The sequence below is a fragment of the Amblyomma mixtum genome, chromosome 9, assembly GCF_055824585.1.
Source record: "Amblyomma mixtum isolate Tamu chromosome 9, ASM5582458v1, whole genome shotgun sequence".
Taxonomy (NCBI): Eukaryota; Metazoa; Arthropoda; class Arachnida; order Ixodida; family Ixodidae; genus Amblyomma; species Amblyomma mixtum.
In genome coordinates this window covers 68,825,571-68,841,031 of record NC_143020.1, presented here as the reverse complement: position 1 = coordinate 68,841,031, position 15,461 = coordinate 68,825,571, and the positions used below count along the sequence as shown (strand labels likewise).

General features: G+C 48.1%; 1 pseudogene across 1 annotated transcript; it reads left to right on the top strand.

Moving 5' to 3' along the window:
- Positions 1-5,065: 5,065 nt before the first annotated feature.
- LOC149329551 (uncharacterized) lies at positions 5,066-14,275 on the top strand (annotated as a pseudogene). The gene is made up of 2 exons (XR_016285576.1): positions 5,066-5,375; positions 12,975-14,275. The product of XR_016285576.1 is annotated as an uncharacterized LOC149329551 (transcript).
- Positions 14,276-15,461: the final 1,186 nt, after the last annotated feature.

Below are 15,461 nucleotides of genomic sequence, written 5' to 3'. Positions count from 1 at the left end.
ACTACTTCCAGCACCTCGCCACCAATTGCGAACTGCTGTTCTCTTGCTAGACTGTTGAATATTACTTTGGTTTTCTGCTTGTTAACTTTTAGCCCTACCGTTCTGCTCAGCCTGTCTAACTCATTTATAATGCTTTGCAGTTCATGTGCCGAGTGAGTTAGCAAGGCAATGTCATCAGCGAGTCGCAGATTACTTAGGTATCCTCCATTAACTCTTACCCCCAACTATTCCCATTTTATGCCCCTCAATACCTCCTGTAAACAGGCGGCGAATAGCATTGGAGAGATCTTGCCTCCCTGCCTGACACCTTTCCTTATTGAAATTCTTTATTGGGTGCAATCGCCCTTTAAACCCATGCGGAGTGTTGCAGTTTTAGAGTTTAGTGCCGAGGACAATGCAATCAAACGGCTTGCATAATACGGAAGGAACGTTGCAACCAGTGCTGATATATTTTATTCTGCCAAGGAATATTGCGCACATTTCAGTGAAGTCATTAGTTTCCATTTTCCGCTGTTTAGTACTCATACTGTGTACTAGTTGCGAATTCAGAAAGAAGTACTTTGCGAAATGTGGATTGTGAGGATTTAACGTCCCCAAGCAACACATTGGCTATGAGGGAGGCCCCAGTGAGGGGCTCCGGGTTACTTTTGGTTGCTTTTTTCGGAGGAAAGGAAATGACGCAGTAACTGTCTCACATGCCTGGGTGGACACCCGAACTACGCCGTAAGGCCAGGGAGGAAGGTGGGAGTGAAAGAAGAAACAAAGAGATGCGGTAGTGGAGGTGTCGGGAATAATTTCGACCACTTGGGGTCCATTAAGGTGCACTGATATCGCACAGCACACGGCCTCCATCGAAACGCGGCTGCCGCGGCCAGGTTCGAACCCGGGTCATCCGGCTTAGTAGCGGGCAACCATAAGTGTTGTTAATCAACCGCTCTTCACCTCAGCGGATAAAGACGTAGTGAAGTTCATAAATGACCTACCAGGAATTAGCTGAATCTGCAAAGTTTCCAGTTATATTTATGAGAAATATAAGCATAATTAAGATACGTGATGTGCTCGTGACATAAAATGTTTTCAGTTTTTTAATGGGAATTATATTTTATAGGCCACTCCAAGTGAATTGAATGACGCCGTTGGAAGTGTGAAACGATCGCAATCAAGCAATTTTATTCAGAGGCCACACTAAGGTGAAATAGGACTCATACTTGCCTTTTTTATTTATACAAGTGGAGAGAAATACGAAGCCTTTGAGTGCCACGAGAAAGTTAAACAAAAACAAAACAGTCTTTAACAGGTTCATTGTATGTACTCGACTTTTCTGCCGAACAAAGATTCAGAGGTGTCAGTACTTCGAAGACTTGAACGTTAGAAGCATGCACCTCTAACACCGTAGAGTAGGCTGCATGTTTCGCTGCTCCTTGCCTCAGGCATGCGTTGCAGTGAAGACCGAGCACGGAGCAGAGGTGGATTAAACTTCTACATTACTTTTCGACTAAAACAAAAAGTGCTCAAGTTTATCTATTTGCCTGCTTGAATTCGCTGTATTTTATATCTTTACTAGGATCACCAAAATATGCCGTTTGCGGCTAAGTATACGGCTGGAAGGGTATTTAGAGTAGCTTAGAATTCACTTTTTTTCATAATTTCTCTTCGTGTTGGTCCTAAGCATTTGATCACTTTTTTGACGTTCTATATAGCTTGGGCAAGTAAATGTAACTACTACATATATATATACATATTGAAAAAGTCAGTCCTTGAGAAGTTCTAGTTTTTCAAGAATTTTTTATTCATACCTAAATGCACGGATTTGGTGCGAGGCTCTGATCTTTGGGAGGAGAAATGTCGTTCAGTTAGTTGGAATTTCATAAGTCAAATGCGTAAAACATAGATTTCCATAAATTAATTTCTTGCACTTTCATTTGCTTATTAGGGCAATTACGGCGAGAAAATATTGTTGTCTTCAAAAACAGGAAAATTGCTCCTATTGCCGCCATCTGAGGTGCTTTAGTTCAGAGTCAGGGCCACCCTGCCTTCTTGTGGAGAGTCGCAGCTACGAACGCAACGTGACGGCTTGCACTACAGTCCTGTTGCTACGTGCTCGGGGGCAAAACATCGATGGCTAAATGCGTTGAGTTTTTGGTGGTATAGCGCGCCGTACACAGCGAGGATCTCTTGAGTGGCACAAAAAAGAAAACAGTGATAACTTCTGCTTTAGCGCCTCCGGGAACCGTGCGTAAGAGACGCGCATATCGGGTGAGAGAGGTTAACGGCTTCGGAAAGCATTTCATCATTTTCTTTATTTTTCATAGCACGACTGATTGGCGCTGACGCTGGTGTTCCTGTCGAGTGGCAGCTCCACCGACACTTGCTTCTTGTGTTCAGTTGCCGCGGCATCCACTGACGAGGAGGGAGTAACTTTAGTCTGAGGACGGTGGTCCGTAGACAGCCTGTAGGAAAAATCTAAAGAATACAAATTGAGTACGACTTAACTTTCGGGGTCACAAGTTATCATTGGTTACTAAATATAATGTCAGTGGAACAAACATTCACATTTAGCGAAACTTTCATTCTGAGAGCACGAGATATTTGCATTTAAACAAGACCCATCATGTAGCGGTTAAATAATTTCTACTACATAACTACAGGTTTATGGTTTAGGGGGTTTAACATCCCAAAGCGACTCAGGCTATGACGGGAACGGTAGCGAAGGGCTGCGGAAATTTCGACCACCGGGGACCTTTAACGTGCCCCTACATCGCGCAGTGAAAGGGGCTCTAGATTTTCGCCTCCATCGAAATATGACTGCCGCTGCCGGGATCGAACCCGCGTCTTTTGGGCCTGCAAGCGATCGCAACAACCACTGAGCCACCGCGGCGGGCTACAGAACTACAGGAACGATGCACACAAAGGCTCGGGAGTACGAATACTAGCAAGCGCTACAGCATCATATCCTAGTTGTTGCATGGACCCTCTTTATTTTCAGTGGTTCATGTAGCCTTCTTAGTGTTCTTTATCGATCGGATTTGTAGTGCATTCCAGCGTTAAAACAGTTCTTGTAGTGTAACCACATTGGAACGACTCTCAAAGCAGCAAATTGCCCCGAAATTTCCTTTCTACTCGCAGGCGCTTTTGAGACGACCAAGTATTTCTTTGTGACTCGGCGCTGATTCCTGCTGAGTTTCGATAGTCTTTAAAGGCAGACACGTGTCGAAGTAGAGCAAACCATTTAGCTGTGTGTTAAGGGGGCAATAAGGACAACTGCGTCCAGTACTTTCTTTTCCGAAAATCGATTGTATTGCTCTTTGTAGAGAGGCAGATCGATGTCGGCGGCAAAAGACGGATTTTTTCCTGGGGTAACTGGTTTCAAAGATAGAGCAATCTTACACATCCCCTCCCCCCCACCCCCCTATTAGACCCAAGCCCGGCTCGGTTCCGCAGCTTTAAGCCCGAGCCCGGCCCGGGCCCGCAACTTCAGGCCCGGGCCCGGCCCGGCAACACAGATCATGCCCCGGCCCAGCCCGGCCCGCGGGCAGGGCCGGGTCCGGGCTTTCGGGCCGGCCCGAAAGCGTGCAGTGCACTAGGCCCAGCGGCGTCTGACTATAGAGGGTCTCGCTGCGGCCAACGTGACGTGGCAGTGCCGCGCAATTTAAGTCGGAGTATAACAGAGCCTAATAGGGACAGAAGTAAATGAAGAAATGAAATGTTGTCTCCTTGTCTTTTGCGCTGTTTCCTTCACTTGATTTCATGCACCAGCACGACCGCCAAAAAGCCGTATTCAATATCAGCGTCTGTAAGAAACCCAATATAAACAGCTTCGACTTGATTTTCTGCTGTTAGTGCACGAAGCGGCGGGTGTTCTGATGCTGTACCCGTACCGACTGCCCATAGCCTCCTGGGTAGTGGCGCAAATAAAAAATTACGCAACAAAATGAACACTTCATTAATTTCTTCACGTTGTATTTGGGGATGAGCATTTCCCAGAGGCGTTTGAGATAACGCGAACATTCATGCCAGAGGAAACTCCAAATCTTCTACGTGTTACACACAGCACCTAATTTTCACACCAATCCGCAGTTTCTCAATGTGGTCAGTTCAATCATGAAACTTCCAGCACGGGAGCCTTTTTATCGCATTGCTGTAGGCATGGCTGCAAGTAATTTAGTGCTTCGAGCGCTTAACAGTTTCACAAAGAACAAACTGTTTCGCAAGGACCAAACAATTCATAAAAAAACCATAAAAATACCATAAAAATTCATAAAAATACCAGCAGGATGCTTTAAGAGAGAAAGAGAAAAGGACGGAAAGGCAGGGAGGTTAACCAGGCGATGCCCAGTTGGCTACCCTGCACTTGGGGAGGAGATTCCATCAAGGTGAAGTAGATTAGTAAGAATTGAGTAATTACTCACTGGTGTCCAGCCAAGCGCAGCCATACGGCTACAAAGAAAAGCTGCACAGCTTTCTAAGAAACATTGTAGTTAAAAAAAATAAATCCTGAAGGATATATCAGCCATGAAGTCCTAAACCAATTCTGTCGGTTTTTTATTCGTGTAGGGCACTGCGAGACGCCGATCATAACACTTGTTTTTCAACGCAAAGCGGGATAGTTTTGCAAGAAAAGTTGGAGCTTTCGCTGGAGTCGAAACACCGGCACAGACGGGCTGGAACCCGCGAATCTCGAACGCGCGCACCTCGGCGGACAAGTTTTAACAGTGAAACATTACCATTCGATGTTACAATGACATAGCCACTCAGCGCCTGGAGCGATTCATATCGAGTACCTCATTTTCTAATGCGCTGCGAAATTTAATTTCGGCCATTAGCCACGGAACAGAAATCATTATTCGCTCGAACCCTTCCGAAAGAAAGCCCCCTGGATTACAGCTACATATAGAAGAGCTTGTGAATGCAGCTCGAGAGATAACGACAGCCAAACGGGCGCAGCAGACAATACTTTTCGCGAGAGGCAGCGGATGCCGCTCTGATAGTCGCCCCGACGACAAAAGGAAATAGATAAGAGCCCGCACGGCGAGAGCGGAAAAATCCACTTTTTCAGGCGGCGTCGAAGCGAGCGCACGTGAAGAGTGATGCCTCCTGCAGCTACGCAATATACGCTCGTCGGCTTCAGCCCAGACCTCGACTGGAGGCCTCTGAGTTTCGTGAAGACCATTCCGACGAACAGGGTGTGCAGTGCCTGCGGTCTGGTGCGTAAGAGGACCGCACTGCTGTCCTGCATGCACGTGCTGTGCGACTCGTGCTACGAGCAGTGCGTCCACGAAGGCTTGCACGTTTGTCCTCTCGATGGCTACGAGTGGCACGACGAAGAGGACGTCGACTGGAGGGACTTTCCTCTAGATGAGTTGCAGAGACGAGAGGTTAGTCACTAAACTTCCGCCCTTTTCTTTGTCTTGTACTATCGTTCCCCGTTTCTTTTTGGCAAGAAAACGCCCTTGTAAAGTTTGCAATAGAAGTTGTACTGCTACACGCGGGCAAGAAATGGACAGACGGAACCCCTCGCCCTGAGTGCTTACCAAAAAGTTTCCCTCCTTTGTTGTACAGGGGCGCGATTGCGAGTCGCTAAAAAACGCCTCATTTGCTCCGTTCCTATTGGTCGGCCGTGACCAGCGGCCATATTGATTTTTTGCGTCACCGGGTGACGTAGTAAACGTGCAGAAGTGTTGACGTTGCTTACCTAATTATGCGAGCCGACTGAGACGATTTTGTGCAGCTGAAACGAGTGGTCTCAAACCGTTTGGTGCCGCGGTGGCTCAGTGGTTATGGTGCTAGGCTGCTGGCCCGAAAGACGCGGGTTCGATCCCGGCCGCGGCGGTTGAATTTCTTTGGAGGAGAAATTGCAGAGGCCCGTGTACTGTGCGATGTCAGTGCACGTTAAAGAACCCCGGGTGGTCGAAATTTCCGGAACCGTTCACTACCGAGTCTCTCATAGCCTTAGTTGCTTTGGGACGTTAAACCCCATAAACCAAACCAAACCGTTTGAGACATTAAAAATGGCGGGTGCTTACATCGCCGGTGGCCGCGCGAGCAAAGGTGCAGGAGGGTGCGTGAAGACGGTTTGGACTTGCGGGACTTGTTTCGACGTTTTGACATAGTAAGGAGACTGCACAATGGCTGTGCGATGAACTCTCCGTTGAACTTGGAGGTGTGCGGGTGAGTGCGCGGTCAGTGCAGCGGCAAGCGCTGTGCGCGCTGTGCTTATTCGCCGCCGATGGGTTTCAAGGCACCGTAGGAAATGAAGTAAACGTTGGCGTAGCCCAACCGACTGTGAGCAAGTGTTTGCGGCGGGTTGCGGAGACCACTGTCAAAGTTCATCGCAGAAGGCGCACGCTTTCCGACAAGACCCCCAGGACAAGGCGACGGCGGAGGAGGGCTTCCTTCGCATAAACTTTCGCCACCGCAGTATCCCAGGCGGCGTCATCCGAGCATCATCCGAACGGAACGGTGTCACCCACACTTCGCGCACTTTTACGTGGGAAGCTCCCAGACACCCTTAGAGCGTGTGGGGGCAGCGGTCTCGGACTCAAAGGAGATGCCCTCGACTCAGCTTGGCAAACTCAGCGGAGACCAGCCACCAAGTGACAAGAGGTTTTTGGGCGTTCGGTGCCCAGCTTTCGCCGGTCGCAAGCCAGAGAATGGGTCGGAGCCAAAGGTTCACAAACAAAACAAAGTTTATATAGCAACGAGACGAAACAGAGGATTACACAATCACTAGTTCAAGCACATACAAAGTGATTAACAGAGCAATGCAACGCGTGCAAGTTAAACTCGAGAGAGAATGCAGTACAAGGGCAACATTGCACCTGAAGTGCACTAACGCACGAGAGAGAGGTAAACAAACAAAACACAATTTGTTCACCGGGCACTGCGGCAGTCCGACGACCAGAGTTCCACGACGATGCCGTCCCGCAGACTGGCGAACGTTGCCTCGTTGGTCCGTGGCTGGCCGAGTGGTGTTTTCCCCGGGAGTCGAACGGGCGCGCTTCTCCGAAGCTTAAAGGCGGTCCGGACTGACTGATAGCGGCCAACGCCTTCTTTTACAGGCTCGCTTCCACGTCTGTTTGTTCTACGCGCCAAAGTAGGTGCGCACATACGCTTAGCATCTCCCGTGCTGTTTCCCTTCCTTTCTCTCGCCGGCCGCGCGTCCTCATTGGTTAAAGTCAGGAGTTGTTTCGCGAAGGTTCCAGCGTGTTCTAGCGTGGCGCCGTCGTGGCGGCGTAGCCGACGTCCGAGTGCAGAGGAGGGGGACATGTCTTAGCGCACGCAAGGCTTCCCCCTCTTCTGTAGAAGCGACTCGGATGTTCCAGAGAAATCTTAGTGCATGACTCATTCCCTCGGCGCACGCCGTGGCGGTGAGCGGTGGTGGAGGAGAGAGAAAGCACACGCACACAGGCTAGGCGCTCCGCGGGGGGTTTCCTCCTCCCCTGGCGCGAGACGCGTCCGCGCGGCGCTGTTTTTCTTTGTTTGCTTCAAAAATGCGCCGAATTTTGTGACAAACGGCAACAACACCGACATCAAGTGCTTAGCCCCAAGCGGGCGGCAGTGGTTACGAGGCAGAGAGCGATTGTTGCCACAGTGACCGGGCGTGCCGGCTCTCATTTCTCGCAATGAGATTGCAAGCTCCCAGCAGCTGCACCGGTCTGCCCCCGTATATCGGCAGTTGCTGCAGTGTGATTATTCATGGTCGCCTGGTATTTTCTCAACGGAGTGTCTAGCGTTCCGTCCAGACTGAACATTTGCTGCTGCTGCAGTTCCGTCCAGACAGAATATTTACCGCAGCTAGAGTTCCGTCCATACAATAGACAGTTTTAGTTTCACGTACACAGAAGGTTCACGTAAGTAGTGCGCTTACGGGTCACCAGTGCGCATGCGCAGAACGTGAAGTGTCTGTGTCGGCCGCACGGACGTACGTGAGATTCAGATCTTTGCGTTGCGGTCTTCACGTTGCTTGCGTACGTGGCGTTGGCAAGATGGCGGCGCCGTGCCCGCCCGCTTCATAACGATAACAGCTTCGTCGCTAATACCTCGACGTGGTATCGTGCTGCAAGCTGCTGTATTTGCCTTCAGTTGGTCCATTCTTGCTCTCGCATGACGTTTTAGGTGAGAACTAGCTTTTGTTTTCCAGATAGAAATCCATTTCAGCAGCTCCTAACCCTGACGGAGAAGCGTTTATGGTCGTCATAGCAACCAGTGTGCCGACGGTCTCGCTAGACCACGCGAAGCTCAAAACCTAGCGGGATATCGCGGGACCCTCGGCACAGTCAGCGGGAAAAGCAAAACGGTGCACGTTTTGGCTCCATACGCAGACGTCGTCAACATGAGTGGGACACGAGCGCGCCTTCGCTTCTCGAAAAGCGATGATTTAAATATGATGCGGGGCGTGAAAGAATGTAGTCCCTTTGAAGATAACATGCAACATACAGTTCGCTGGAATAAAATCGCTCAACGTTTGTCAGAAGACAGGGGGAAAGTGTTTACCGCTCGCACTGCGGCTTCGCCTGGCTCCGCTCCAAGCAGCTCGACTAAGCAAAATTAGTTTTTTTTATCTGTACTAGATGGCGCGGCTCAACATGATAGTGCATTTTTTAGGTTCTATGGCAAATCTACACAGTTTGCGTCCCGTACGTGTAGCTAAACTGTACGAAGTGACACGAGCATACGCTACGTAGACTGCTCACTTTTACGTGCGTTAAGGTTCTACGTACGTAAAACTAAAACTGTCTAATGTCCGTACGGCCCATACTATTCAAAATGGGTTATTTCTACCCACATAAAGCATTCCTTTGCGTCTGGAACAACCAGTTGACCAAGCTGTATGCAGATATTCTCTCTACGCATGTATACGGCACCAAAATATCTGTCCGCGTACTGCGTTTAGTTACATCCTCGAAGGTATAATTTCCGTGCATGCATCCAGGATCGGGAAAATGACACTGTTAGAAGCAAAGTGCAGAAATTCTTCGCGAAGTGATGTGAAGCCCTGTCGCTATTTGTGCCGCAAGATGACGCAGCGCGAAAAAGACTAAGACGTACACAAACGGTCAACAAGCATCATGCGAACGCACCAACTAACCCAAGCCAAAACTCGATCTATTGCCATTTCTCACTGACTAAATAAAAACTGGTATGGCGCAAGAAACGGGGACACAGAAGGCACACAAAACACAGGACTGACTGTTTTTATTTCATCATGAACCAACTCGCCCAAACTAGAGTTTTACTCACTGACTGCTTGGAAAATAAAATGATGCTGCAGAATATCCTGTCACACATTAGGCGGAACAGGATTGCCACTTTTTTAAATGGACATGCAAAACTCTGCAAGCAAACTGGTTTCCCAATCCCTAACGCGAGCTTTAATTCCATCTTGACACAACTCTTGTGGCAGATAATGCTGGACGGAACTGTATGGTGTCAGATACAGTTCCGTCTGGACGGAACCCCATCCCTACATGCAGTTCCGTCTGGACGGAACTTTGGCGCAAGTTGTAGTTCCGTCTAGACGGAACTCTAGCGCAAATTGTAGTTCCGTCTGGACGGAACTCTAGCCACAGCCTTTTCTCAACAAAATAAATAGAACCACCCATCGCCCTTACACACATTTGCCATGGATACGACTGAGAGCACAGACTAGGCGGGTTCACACTGGCGAGCCGGCGGGGGGGGGGGGGGGGGGGTCGCGCGACAGGTTTAAATCGATATTTTACGCTCCCTCCGCGCTTTACAAGTGTTTCAGAAACCGTAACTAATTGACTGAAATCGGTCCCGTGACGTTTCCGACTCGCTAGTGCGATCTTGCCTTAAAGCTGCCTTCGTCGGTTTTCGAGCCGAGAGCTCCTTGCTAATTGATCTCGGCAGACGTGTAGCAGTCACTGCCTTCAAACAAATTTTTCCGCGCACTTAAGACGTCCGCACAGTACCTTGATTCCACATAATGTGTAAACAAAAGGAGGACAGCCGTCGAATCAGCTGATTTTTTTCTGGCTGCCATGTTTTCGATGGCTGAGTATGTGGGCGATGTGGTTGGACGGATAAGGTTGAAAATCCTTTGAATCGGATGGCAGCTCACGCCACCTAGCCGACGCTTCTCCAAAATCAGCGTACCCTCGCGGCAGCTAAAGTGACTGAAGAGCAAATTTAATTGCAAAAGTGAGGACGCTTCTTGTTTTGCTTCATGTCGTTGAGTTTGAAACATAGTTTGCTAGCAAAATAAAACCGTGTTCATTTTATTAACGGCGTGTTTACAGCAAAACGTTAGCATACGATCCCTTATTGTGCATAAAAAATGCTTCCGGGGTTGAGCCCTGCTACTAGCCATCGCAACCTCGCTGCTAATTGGTTGAGTCCGCGGTCAGCGTCTCGAGGTGTCGTCATTTTGACGTCACAGTCTCAAAATTGACAAAAATTGAGCGCGACTCGTAATCGCACCCCAGGTGCCCCAAAAGTAATACGGAGCACTCGAGCGGTGGCCGAAATGGGAAAAAACAGCATGCCAGCGCGCTCTATCAGCAGATGCGCGGAAAAGAGCGAAGGGGCGTCGGCACATCCGGCTGACCCATCTCGATAACTTGGTGATCTTGTTATCGCCTCAACGAGCGAAGCTGCGCTGCTACCATCCCTTCCCGCCAGGGGCGCTTTCAATACCTCATGGTTTGTTGTTCGTCCGGGCCATGAAGAAATGTTTGCCATCGGCACCGTGCGCTTGATGCTTCGTCAGGAACTGCATTATCTTTGTCTGCGGAACAGCCGAGGTTTGCGCTACATATGGCGGCGAGTTGTGCGCTGACGAGTACAAGCACTCGAGCAACGTTTTGGCAAATGGGGTGAAATCTTCGCTTCGCTCTAGAGAACGCATGACAAAAGAAAAAACAATAGCATGCATGTGCTGCCTGTCATAAAAATAGGTGCAAGTGGGATAATAATTCAAGAGCAATTTCTTCAACACAAATTCACATTCTTACACTGGAGAACAACCTCGTCATTGCGTTTCTCTGACTGCAGTTCCAAGAGGCGCAGCTGTTCTACTATGCCGCCGTCTCCGTCTACCACCTCTTAAACGTTTGCTACCCAGATTAACATGAGAGAGCACGATACCCTATGTTGCTAGCTTGTCTGAACGCGGCCAGATATGCAGCTTATGCGCGCAATTAAACATGGGTGCTGTTTAGTGTGGTTCTCTGCTGCTTCTTACTGCGATGTACGTCTGTACCAGGCTGCCAACCTCATGAGCCAGTTCTCCCCAAATTTGCAAACAAAAAATCCTTAGATTTCCCTAGACACAAAAAATAGTGTTCAATTGTTAAAAAATGTATATTTATGCGTAGTTCAGTAACATGTTTAATCATGCAGCTACCCTATTACCAGACGTTGGTAAGCAAGTTAGCGCTGTAAATTTGAAATGATCTGAAATGAAGAACTTCTAAATGAAGCTACAAGATAAACCGTAGCGCTCCTTGGAAATTGCAAATGAAACTCTCTATATCGTGTATGTTATTTTTTCACTGTACACGAGATATTAGTAAACATGCATCGGCATGTGGAATTAGATGAATTTTTTTTCCCCTCATATTGAGTTGGTTTAGACTTCAGCCGAAGGATACCACGTACAAAATGCCTGGAGGTCGCTTGAGGAGTGCGCAGAAACTGCGACATAAAAGCTGCTTGTTCATTTGCTGCGATTTCTCTAGAGGGTGGCTGATGTAAGTTTGATTGGTTTGGTTTATTGTTGTTTAACGTCCCAAAGCGACTCAGGCTATGAGGGACGCCGTAGTGAAGGGCTCCGGAAATTTCGACCACCTAGGGTTTTTTGACATGCACTGACATCGCGCAGTCTACGGGCCTCTAGAATTTCTCCTCCCTCCATCGAAATTCGACCGCCGAGGCCGGGATCGAAGCCCCGTCTTTCAGGTCAGCAGGCGAGCGCCATAACCGCCGTGCCACCGCTGCGGGTGAACTGGGAATTGTTCCCTTAGTTAGACTAGCTAAGATTTTTTACCCGGCGCTCCTTTATCAAAGAAATGGCACCCTTGTTCTTTCCTAATTATTAATATAAACATGCATATATGCTTACTAAATAGGAATTTGACGTCGTGCAGTGAGCTCCAAATACAGCGTGAGTAAGGGGCGTGCGTGTGAGGGAAGGCGGTGGCACGCCAGATCACAGCAGTGGGTGCCACTGGCCACGTCAGGGACCATACAGATCCGACTACGTGCGTGTAAAGGCTGGTTCACATGCATGCAAGCGACTCAGAATTGAGCTGCGCAGCGCGGCGAAAACTTTTAACTCGTTGGAATATCGCCGGTCTGACTGCTGAGCCACCGCGATGGCTCTAAAAAGCTTTTGCGCTGCAGCAACAAAGCGTTTTCACTTGCATGTGAAACAGGCTTTAATCGAGCGCGGCAGTGTGGTGCGGGCCTCCGTCAGTTGTAGAGCAAAAACAACGAAAAGCTGGTACTGTGTTCCCAGTTTGAGAGAGAGAGAAAAAAAAGAACTCTTCGAGCAAATGAAATTTCCCCAGATTATACAAAAAAATTCCTTTGACCCTAAATGACGTCCAGTTTTTGTATAGCTAGGGTAAAATCCCTAGGGTTGGCAGCACTGGTTTGTACGTACGCAGGTGGTCCAAAATGAGGGCGCATGAGGAGAACTAAAATCGTGACAGCGGGTACAGGAAGATATATATATAACAGTGTAATTTAGTTCATGTATTACACTTCTATGAGTCAGAGTGAGGTTAGCGCAGAAGTGAAAATGCAACAGTGTCTTTGCACTTCATGTGTTTCAAATATATAATTGCAGATTTTCAAGAACAAATCTATAAGACCCTACTGCCCCTGTGCACAACCAAATGCTGACATGAATTCACATAAGGAATTGACTTAAAAACAAAAATTTAAAAAAATCTATCGTTGGTGAGGTACTAGTGATTTCAATGGATACACTCTTGTTCTCCTTGCAGGTCAAGTGCTGGAATGCAGAACGGGGTTGCCAACATGTGACGGCTGCTTCCATGATAGCCCACCATTTCCAGCCGGAATGTGTGCACCATTCTACTTGCTGCCCAAAGTGTTCGATCAGCGTCCTCTGCAGTGAAGTGTGCGCCCACCTCAGATCGGGAACTTGCGGCTCGATGACTAACGCCTCGTTGGAAACCCACAGCAACTGCGTCGTCAAGGATGGAAACGCGTCTTTTACTACTTTCAGCCAAGCATTTGAAAAGAAGGCGGAAGAAATCATGGGCTGTCTGGAAAGAATCGCTGCTGATAATAGCACACACGGTGACAGGTTGAATGAAATGTCCCATGATATCAACACATTCAAGGAAGCTTTAAGGCAAGAAGTGGCAGCTGCTGTACGAAATCCTCAAAACTTGAATGAAACATTGCGTGAAATTTTAGCGTCAAACGCGGAAATTAAGGAATGTTTGACGACACGCAGCGACGCCGTAAACAATCTTTCCGCAGGGGTGAACCGATTAGAAAAAGAACTGACAGATCAGCTGGGGAATGTCAGGACGGAAACTGCAGGAAGCATTTGCCAAATCACAGCTGCCCTGGCGCAAGCCAGAACAGAAGGGAGGAAGAATGGTCACAAGACGTTGGAGCGCATCACAAAAGTGCATACACTGGCTCAGCTGCAAGCAACGCGGTGCGAGTTTTTTGTAAAAAGGTGTGAAATCCCTCGAAGAGAAAGCGCTGAAGGAAGGCCGTGCTTGGCATTACAACGAGAGAGTGTACTTGCGTGGTTACTGCATGTCACCAGGCCTAGAATTCAGTAAAAAAGACGACTCGTTTACTGTGCATATTTGCTTAACGCTGCACAAAGGCGACCTGGACGACGTTGTTCTGTGGCCATTCGAGCAAAGAATCAAGCTGAGCGTCGTGCACCCGGAGGGAGGCTCCGAACGTAATGTCGAGGTTAAAACATTCCGTTCTAAGAAGTATTACCGAAAGCCCAAAACTTCAAGCAATGAAGGTGTTTGTCTCGTGACGTCGTCGTTTTTGCTGGCGGATCTCCGGAAAGGCGGCTTTGTTGAAGACGACAAGCTTCGGGTCAAGTGGGAGCTCCTGCCTTGAGTTTCTGTTCCATCGGCACAGGGACAAGGAAGTGGCGCATGTACACCGCAGGAATAAACTTTTTTTCTTGTTGATATTCAAACCAGGTTTGAAGAAAGCTTCGTGACCACTGCAATATATTAGCATTTTTTTTTTCAAAATAAACTTTGCACTCTAAATGCCAGTTACTGATGTTTGTATTCGATATCACTGCTTTTTGGTCCTTCGTAAGACTGGTTTTAAGCGTCGTATATTCTGCGATGCCACTCGCGATATTGGTTGAGAAATGGCAGCTTCTACTTTAATTGATACCCAATTTCGCAACCGTAGCTATATATGCCATATTTTTAGGAATAAACTAATACTCCGTGTTTCGCCGTACTATGCCATAGAAAAATGCTCCCACGTTCATTTCCTAACTAAAGAGAAAGCTATTCTTGTGCCGTATCTATTGGCGTATAGGCGAAGCCAATCCTTTCAAATAATGGCCTTCTTGGGGACCACCAATACTGTCATCAAGTGAGGCCAGAGGCCCAATCTGGTTTAAAACGCGGAATAGGCGGAAAGAAAGCTCAGCCAAACGCATTCTTTAGGGAAGTCCTTAGTTCAGGCCGTCACTTAGGTTTTATACAATATACGGCGGTTGCAACCATGTTTGCGTGGAAAGTCTTTTACGCGCCCCTTCTTTTGCAAGGGATCCGCGACAAAATTGAGAGGTAAACGTCATAGGAAGATGAAAGCGGATCTGCATTGTGCAATTAACGCGTGATTTATTGAATTTGTACAGAGAACGCGGCTTCTTGCAGTCACTCAGTGACCGTTCTTTAGTGCTATTTTTGCCTGTCTTCTTCTTCGGACAGGAGCGTGAAAAAATTTACAGGGCCGCAAGTCGAGTGCAATGTCGCATAAAAGTGCCTCAGGTATTGAGAAAAGCAGATGTAGGCCCTTTTCGTTATAACAGCGCCTAGCTTTCAGACCATCGGCTGGAAATTACTGCCGAAATTGTTCGATTGCTTTGACGCTGCGGATGTTTAAAGTTTTCTGACAAACATCATCAGTGAAACGGAGGTATTGTCTTCGGCCGTCTCCTCGCACATATTCATCGAAATGAGTCATCTTTGTGCCAGGCGCTGTGCGCAGCCCCGGTGTTGTGTTTATCAGTGCAACGTCACAGCTGCTCGTATGATCGCGGCGGAGAGCTTCCATTGGTTTACCCAAGTACGTGTGATATAGCATTTTTTTACTCTCCTGTTGCCAAAATAATGGGCCAACCAACATGGCATATTGAAGAATTTGAAAGGTAAATGCTGGTCCTGTGTCCCATGCTCAGGGAAGTGGACGCTTCCACGAATGCCTCAGCGGTACCAAGCAAAGCTTTAATATTACGATCA